We start from the raw sequence: 9,885 nt of genomic DNA, 5'->3' as shown, positions 1-9,885 counted from the left end.
TATAATATACTAGTTTCTGGACACGTGCGATCATACAAGTAGTTCGTACAAAATAAATCATATTAAAAATACATTGTAATAAATAATAGAATAAATTGAAAAGGTACAAGCTAAAATAGATGAATAGTCAATTTATATTCAAATGACTTCTTCGTTGAACAATATTAGATGATTAAATATTATTTGATACTACAAAATTCAACAACTAAATTTATCTAGATAGGTAAAATGTATAATGAATTATATTTTGAGCAACATTTAATGTATTGATATATTATATGATACTCTTTCATAAGTAATTAATGTTCTTGATGTATATTTCATTTGTTGCTTTGATTACCGATTTCAACGGTTAGAGTAGTTTCATTCATCAACTTATAATTATATAATTAGGAGAACATTAATAAACATATATCACCAAAATATTATATATGAATACCTATTCTTTTTCATTTATCCACATTTTTTTTTACCAATTTCAGCAAATTTAAGGTATCAAAAATTAAAGTTTCAAACAACTTCAAGCTAAGCAAAGACTTAAAGCTAATGATAAAGGTATGACATATAAGAGGACCAAAGGTCAATCTCTAACACTTCTATGTCAATACATCAATTTGATTTTAACTCATAAACATGAATATAAGAAACATTGATAATTTATAAAACTTAAAACTCATAAAATATTATATAAACAAGAATAATATATTTTTACGAACCAGAAAATAACAAAGCTGAAAAATGAACTTACTCGTTAAAATCTTTCCTCTACTGCCTCCCCTAATGGAGAGAGTTGTACATATTCTTGATTTATGAATTCATTTATATAAGTTGATCATTGAGCATAATTTAATGGAATAGATAAGATCATTCATTATCAATTAAGTTAGGTAACTAAAGAATATCAAAAGTTTTATTGTTGGAGACGAAAAGACTTAAACTATGATACAATGTTCTTTTCAACTTCCAAACAACAGCTACGTATAGCCATTGTTATGAGATTTATACATGCTTGCAAGTACAAAAAAAACTAAGAAAAAGAATAAACAAAAATTACACAAGAAAATGTTTTGTTGAGAAATTGTATATGCTACAAATTAAGATAATGTGCTATAATAAGCATTGATAGATGAACAATATAACAGGTAGAAGCTCCAATCAAACTAATAAATGTTGGAATGTGAAAAGGTTGTATTCTAATTAATATTGAGGAAATTTCCTTCTCTAATAACTACTGGCAGATGAACCATCTATTTCAATGCATATAATTATTAATAAATTTTATATTTTAAAACTATAGTTGCTAGACTTTTAATGTTATCTTTATTATAATTAAAATGTTATTATTTATTAAGATATTTGATTAAATTTATATTTAGTGTAGAGATAAAATGATAATTTAACTTTTCATTTTGGAGTTTTCCACTTATAATAATATATATGATATATTCTCTTTACATGAAGTCTAATATATTACTCCTCCATTTCAAATTGTTGAGACATTTTTCATATTTTAAATTAATTTGATTGTTCAATCTTCAAAATTACTTCTAGAATGTTCTTTCATTTTTACCCTTCATTGGGATTTTCTATGTGATAAGTTCAAGAAACTTTAATTGCTTTGAATTACTTAGTGTAGGGATAAATTGATGATTAGAATTAATTATTATGATTAACATTTAATTATTCTAAAGATTAATTTGATAATAATTAATAAGGATAAAAATAAAAAATAATATTTAACTTATATCCTAATCTTCTTTTCTTAAAGGATCTGAAATAGTTCTAACAATTTAATTATTTTAACATGAAGATACTAGCTTCTAATATCATGCTAGGAAAACAACAAAATAAATGTGTAAATGTTTGTAAGGGTGGCTCAGTTGGCAGAGAGCAACAAGTCCTTATTATGGCATTTTTAGGCGTATCTGCAAAGTACGGTAATTACAATACACATTTGAGAGTACGAGGGCTGATATCTATCGCATAATAAATTTATTATAACATATTTAGGCATTTTTATGGACGGTGACATGAAGAGCAAGGAAATCTTTCGGTTATTGCCCCATTAAGAATGAATAATACGATATCAAATTGAATATTTTATATTCACATATAAATTTTTTTTTAGAGAAAATGATATTTGACTAATCCATGAAAAATCAACTGATATTGAGAAGACAATTATGTCAAAGAACAAATATTGAAAATATGTAGAAGATAAAATTCATTAAAAAATAAGAATTCTACAATTTTTAGGTTTTTGCTATAAGTTTTTTCTTTTTTTTTTGATTTCCTACCCAGTGTTCGGGGCCCACATTGGAGCTCCGATTAAATTTGGATCACGCTTTGCAGGGCCCATTCAAGGGTGGCGCTCCCAACAGGATTTTCTCCATACCCAGGGCTCGAACCCGAGACCTCTGGTTAAGGGTGAAACACTCTCACCAATGCACCATTTTAATATTCAGATATTAAAAAATTATTATTCAAAACAATAATAAGGCTATTAAATATATTAATTACAGAGTAAAGTGTGAGTAAGTTATCTAATAAAAAAAAATAATTGTTTTGCAGTTGGCTACATATCATAACAATTAAATGAAAAACGCGCAAAAGGGATGTTCTTTTTCTTTCCAAGCCACAAAAAATATCCTCAAATGAAAGTAAAATGGTAAAATAAAACTTTTTAGGTTTTCAAAGTTCACATTTTAAATTAAACCACTAAATTTGAGACGATATTTTTTCTAAAAAAAAAAAAAGCTTTGCTGAAGCAATTTTTTTTTTTAATTTTTCGTCTGATGTCTGATATTCATATTGAAATTCAATTAATTTGAAATTCGCACTGCATTAAGCCTATTCAGAGGAAGCATTTGGGTCACCTGGACTTTGGAAAAAGTTGGTACTTGACTCTTGAGGGTATTTTTGGTTAAAAAAAAGTTTTATCGTACAGTAATATACCTTAAAATAAGTGATTTATTTTTTAAATTTCACATATTTGATAAGTAAACAAAAACATACTATCGCAAAAAACATTAAGTAGGCGGGCTTGTGTGGAGAGCAGGGGATCGGGGGGTCAAAGGGTATGGGTTGGGCCGTTGGGGGTATTTGGATTCAGATATAAGGAGAGACAAAGAGCTTGAAATTCAAATTTTGAAATTTATTTTTCACTATTATGAAGTCATTATCGTAATTTTTAAAGAACTTATTTTTTAAAATAAATTTTCTCAAAAGCATTTAACATTTTCAAAAAATATTGGTTAAGATGTAAAATTCTCAATCAATATACATTTTGATTGATCAATTTTGCCAAGGAAAGAAGAAACAAAATCATAAAGTTAGCATCTTAATTTAAGTCAGTGTCATCAATCAATGTTAATTTAGCTATAATCTAATATATCGAAGAATTGTAGAGCTCATTCAAAGACTCAACAATTAGTCATCATGTGCAGAGAATAGTAATATATGTTACAAATAAATAGATAGAAAATGAGATTTACAGATGATTTATTTGTTATTTGTATTATAATTATTGAATTTAAACATCACAGTTTAATTTGGATAACATGTCATCAATTAACCAATTTGTCAACCATTTATATGCTTTTTGTGTCAAATGAACTCCATCCCAATTGATGTAAGTCTTTGGGTTAGCACACACTTGAACTCCTTGAGATCCACATCTTTTATGTATGTTATAATTATAGTCGCCTCCTGTTCCACAACATGCTTTTTGTAGAAAGTTTTTATCAAATCTTGAAAATATATTTCAATCGAGAAAACTCTTAAATTCATATGATTTTTGCCACTTCTATCTCTCTTTATATATAGATGTGTATGTGGGGTGGGGGGTAATTTGACCTCCAAAATAGGAAAAACAAACAACGTTGTAACACTTACCAAGTCTTATGGCATTTTGTAGAAGCCACATATAGGCATTGTAGTAGTCACCATAAATGAGTGTAATGTTTGGATACTTTTTCTTCAATTCATCAATGGCTTGTCGTAAATGATTGTTGTAAAAGATTGCAAAATTATTTAAATCTTTCAAGCAATGATATTCGTCGTACGCTGTTGTTTTATTAGTCATGAATTGCGTTAACATACCCGACAAACAACCAATTGGAAAATTGCCTGGAACTGTAATTCGAGTTGCTCCAAAATCAATGACCCTCTGAAAATAACAATTGATCATTAGGAAATAAAATTAGACAAATATAAGTGTATAATCATAGTGTTGTTGAAAATTTAAGCTCAAAACCTCACTTTAACAGCATGAATGATGGTCTGAACAACTTCTGGCACTATTTTTCGCAATTCTTCGATGATTTTACCTTGCGATAAGCTAAAATTAAATTCATTTCCTCCGATTTCTCCAACCAAGAAAAGTGACTTTTTTTAATTTTTCTTGGCAATCTACCAGCAACATCAAGAAAACGTCAATGTCAATTTAACTTGCCACTAATATACTCGTCAACTTTATGATTAGAGCAGATATATCTCGTTAAATAGTAGTGTATGTATACTCTTATTTAACAAATTGGGCATATATATCATCGGTGTCTACAAATGGTGTATATATACCTTTCTCGTTAACAGATGAATTAAAAAAATAAACAAATTTTTTTTACTCCCTCCATTTTTCTATGCACCTAGACCCGACCCAATAAAAATAGGAAAAACGATTTGATATATCCTCAACTCTGTCTTTTAGACTTATTATAACCCCCATTATGAAAGTGCTCATATATATTCATATTGTTACACAAATGACTCACATATACCTGTTTTCTCTAAAATATTTTTAAAGTTTTTTATTAAAAGAAAATCTATATAAGGGTATATTTGATCATTCTCACATATAATTTTTTTTTTTACTTTTTTGTTTCAACGATTAATTTAGATTTATTATTTTGGTGACCAAATTGAATTTTTTTCACAACTTTTCTTGTAAATTAATCATACATGCCCTAGATTTTTTTTATAAATATAAAAACTAAATTGCAATATAGCCGCAATAAAGTAGTTTAAATTTTTTTCTCTCTTTTTTTCATTCACACTTCTTTTTTTTATTTTCTTATTTTTCCACCAAAAAATAACATAAAAAAATAAGAATATGAAACTCAAATAACGATAATCAAAGAAGTCGAAAAATAATTCATGTGTAAAAAAATTCATGTATGGGTATATTATTTTACTTTCTCAACAAAAATATACTCCTAGTCCTAGATGAATTTTTTAAAAAATAAAAAAATCATTTTTCACTTCCGTTAAAGTATGTGTGAATCATTTTTTTGTAATGGTAAGGATATATGTCAGACACTTTTGTAACTATAGAGATGTATATGTTTGTTATGAGTGTATATATCTGCTCTAAATGACAAAGTTGAATGGTATATGATCTGATGACGTTTTCTTATCTAATAAACACAATTCTTCATCTATTTAGACAACAATGTATGAATGCACCATTTTCTTAAGGAAGAAAATATTTGTTCTGAATTGTAAAATTAAGGGATGTATTTGCCTCTTTACCCCTAGTTTATAATATTTAACAAAATCAATTAATTACCAGTGGAGCAGGTGGTTTCAAAATGGGAAGACAACCAATCAAGTTGCACACTCAATGAACTATTGGTAACTTTATTTAAAATCTTCTTATCTGCCATTATTTCATTGGATAAAGCAGTAGCCCCTGCATCTGCAAAATTCACACCATGTCTGAAATTTGCACTTCGATCCTTGTATGGATTTAGGAGCGAAAGACCCGATTCCAATGCTGTCACAATATCATGAAACAAATTTACTGTCATATTTTTTTACGAACAAATATTTTTGTTTCGAAAGCATTATGCATATATACATACCTATGAAATCAATCATGAGCATGCCATTGGAACAACGTCCTGTTGCGTTCTGGTAAAAATTAATTCCATAAGGAAGTTTTCCACATTTACTATGAGCTTTACAAAAACTCTCTCTCATGCAATTGCCGGTATCAGAAATTGAGTCACCAAACTGATATATGCTATCAATTTTGCAATTTCTCAATCTTGATTTTTCAAGTTTTATTAATTCTTGTGCATCACTTTTCTGTTGAAAAATCAACAAACAAAGAAGTATGACATAAAATATTGCTCTTATTGCCAATGCCATTCACCTTTTTTTACTAATTATGAAAAATGAAACATCCAAACTTCAGCTTTATAAGCCTTCAATCTGGATTATTATAATATTAGTATTTTTGTTAAAACCCAGGATAACCCACAATTGTTACAACCTCTATCACAACATTTGCCCTTCGGGTGAGCACTTTGTGCGCCCTGGATAAATTACCACAGTGTAACAGCCTGCAAACCACACGAGGAATGTAAATCGCACTAGACAAGCCCTATGAGCTAGACTCTGATTAAATTATTCATTGTTATTCTCCTATTGATTTTGAGAATCATATTTTTTTTATGAATACTATTGTTCCTTCGCTACCAAACTCGCTAGCAATTTAAAAGTGTTGCACCATACACGATGAATACTGACTGTATTTTTAATAAGAAGTCAACATCTTGACTTCGTAGTAATTCTTTCCTCTCTTTTTTTTTCTTTTAAAATAATTTACACCCTCTATTAGACACAATTTTTTTAGTCTGTTTCGAAAAGATAAATATCACATTTGCATATTAGGAAATAATTTAACTTTTAAAATTCTCTCTTCACTCTTAATGAAATAATTTATAACCATACAAATTTCAAAAGTCTTTTAAATCACAAATTTCAAAAGTCTTTTTATTTATTTATTTAATTTTGTATTAAATCAAACGGTGTCACAATAAATTAGGAAGAAGAGAGTATCAGATTTCCTAGCGTGACAATTTGTACGCTTAATTATTGAAAAATTATAATATCAACGGATGGGTTGCACGGCAATATTAATATATTGCTTCTCTCAATTCGAAAGGAAGGTACCCTTGTGAATGGATTGGCACGAACACCCTATCGAAATCAATAGTTAGAACTATTAAAATAGAGACAATGTATAACGACAATCCTATATTTAATGTCGATTTATCCACACTTCTACCCATTATAGAGGAAGGCTAACGATTTGTTGGCGAGTTTACTTGCTAAAATATATAGATCTAAATCAAGAATTAATCAACTTAATTAGTCATTTGGATGTAAATTAAGATCATTAATGAATATAAATAGTCATTTACCTAACCACAAAAATTAATTAAACATAAAGGTATATAATCAATGTATATTAATTAAGAAAAATATAAATGGCAAATCCAATCAACTATTTGCTTAATGATCCCGTTTGTATAATTTATTTACTTATAATTAGGGGTGTACATAGGTCGGTTTGATTTGGTTTTTTATTAAAAAAAAATTAAATCAATTATGTTGGTTTATTAAATCTAAAAACCAAATCAAACCATTCAAAGTCGGTTTTGGTTTTAGTCAGTTTTTTTGGTTTTTTACAACTATACGGTGTTTGAAAAAGAGATCAAATATATTTTCACTTACCTGTGTGATAAGCTAAACTTAAGAAATGTTAAATGAATAGAAATTTCCGTAAAGACGGTAAAATTCACATGAGTACAATTTATTTATTTTTGAAATATCAACGTTCATTATGTTAAATTAATAAGATTAAAGGATACAGTCAAACTAAATACAAAACGAAATATTTACAAAGTAAATTGTTAACTTCGAAGTTGAAAAAATATAACAATATAATTGTAACTTCGGATCTTAATACAAAATAAAATATTTACAAATTTTACAAGCCCAAATTTGAAATAAAATATATAAACATTGAAAACTATAAACTAACTAAAAATATATTAACAAAGTAGATTACAAATAATATTTCTTTATCTATAAATAAAACAAAATTTTATATATATATTATGTCGGTTTGGTTTGGGTTCGATTGGCTTTTTTTCTTTTAATACCAAACCAAATCAAGAATGGTCGGGTTTTTTTTTCAATCGCCAAACCAACCAAACCAAACTACAAATCAATTTCTTTTTTTGATTTGATTTGATTCATCGGTTCAGTTTGACTTTACGATTTGACTTGTACACCCCTACTTATGATCATATTTCTTTGGGCATGTGGGGTAATTATAGAATTAAGTCAGCGTTACATTACACGCCACCACGTCTTTTTAAAAGTTTTAAAACATTGTAATTAATTAATTTAAATCGTAATTGAATTCCCATGCGATCGAGTGACGAGAAAACAGAATATTTTAAGGGGATGGCTATTAATAGACTATAACAACTTCAGAAAATATATTTGACACGAATTGACATGATCTTATTTTTGGGGTATTTTCGTGAGAAGAATATTGCGGTATATTAAAAAAAAAAAAATCATCTAAAATGTCGTTAAACCACCTAGAATTAATTTCTAAACCACTAATCTATCTTTCAAAATACTGCTAAAAAATAATAATCCAAAAAAATAACTCTACCCAAAAAATAACTTGTCAAATCCATACCGCTGCCCAAAAGTTATGTGAAAAATTACTTTTTTAATGAAATAATATGTGGATCCTACCTTTCTCAACTTCATTTCTCTTCTCCTTTTCTCCTCACCTTCTTTTTTTTTTTTTTTTTTTGTATTTCTTCCCTTTCACTTTTTATTAATTCTTCTTTTGACTAGCTTTTCAAATCATTTTTTTAGTTGGGAAATTTGTTTATCTAATTATTTATTTTGTATAATGTATTGATAATCATATTTATTTAATTATGTGGGGGGGAGGGGGTAGGAACGACAATTTCAATTCATATAAGTGAAATGAATCAATTTATCTCATATTAAATTAAATGGATAACTCATATTTTTTTAAATAGGTAAATATGGACTCCAACCTATTTAAGCTCACACAAATATGGACAAAATGGATAAACATGAGAATCCATATATATGCATATATCACTCACCTATAATAATAAAAATCCCTAATTGCAGTATTTGTTTTTGAACATAAAAAATAAAAAATTGAGGGGTGGGGGTGGAGGTGGGGGAAGGATGGGTGGGGCAAATTTTTATTTTTTATTTTTGGAAATTTTTTGGGTGTGGGTAGGAGGTGTCCTGGCGTGGGGGTGGGAGGAGGGTAGGGTTGACAATTTCTTTTCTTTTTTTTTTTAAATGAAGTTTTTAATTATTTTATTTTATTTTTTATTTTTTTTGGAGGGAGGGGGAGGTTGTGGGAGGTGGGGGGTGCCGGGGGTGGTGTTTTAAAAAAATATATTTTTTAAAAAAAAATAACTTACATAAATTCCATAGTATAAAGAGTAAATTACATCATATCCCTACTCTTTTTCTAATTACAATAATCCCTTAAAATTTGTACCTTTCGGATACATAAGTCACCATCCGGATACATTAATTCTAATACAAGAAGAATCTTTCTGTTGGGCTAAAAAGGGAATAAAATCCGAAAATTAATTATATCCCATAAACTACGTTTACGTTTCTTCTTACTCTCAATCATACAGAGACAAATCGTATCAGAATGAAGAAATTCAAAATTTCAAATTGCTCCCCCCATCAACGAAGAAACCTTTCAGATTTGATTAAAAAAGTTTTGTAAAAATTTTGGGTAAGCAAAGTGAGATATGAAGGATACAAAAGTGATGGAATTGTTGTTGGACAAACGATTTTCTTTTGAATCTTCAAGTTCATCGAAGATCCTTTCAATTTTGATTCAAGATTGTCAAAAAAATTGAGATTCAAGATTTTTTCTTCTCCAGTTCATCGAAGATCCTTTCAATTTTGATTCAAAATTGTTGAAAATTTTGAGATTCAAAATTCTTCTCCTAATTTATTGAATATCCTTTCAATTCAAATTTTTTGAGAAGATACATTACGAATATC

General features: G+C 27.9%; 1 pseudogene; it reads right to left on the bottom strand.

Annotated features, from left to right (window-relative positions):
- Positions 1 to 3,532: 3,532 nt before the first annotated feature.
- LOC125870763 (GDSL esterase/lipase At5g03980-like) lies at positions 3,533 to 6,150 on the bottom strand (annotated as a pseudogene).
- Positions 6,151 to 9,885: the final 3,735 nt, after the last annotated feature.

Source organism: Solanum stenotomum, chromosome 1, assembly GCF_019186545.1.
Source record: "Solanum stenotomum isolate F172 chromosome 1, ASM1918654v1, whole genome shotgun sequence".
In the NCBI taxonomy this organism is placed as follows: Eukaryota; Viridiplantae; Streptophyta; class Magnoliopsida; order Solanales; family Solanaceae; genus Solanum; species Solanum stenotomum.
The sequence above is the reverse complement of the archived record's forward strand: the minus strand, read 5'-3'. Positions and strand labels throughout refer to the sequence as shown.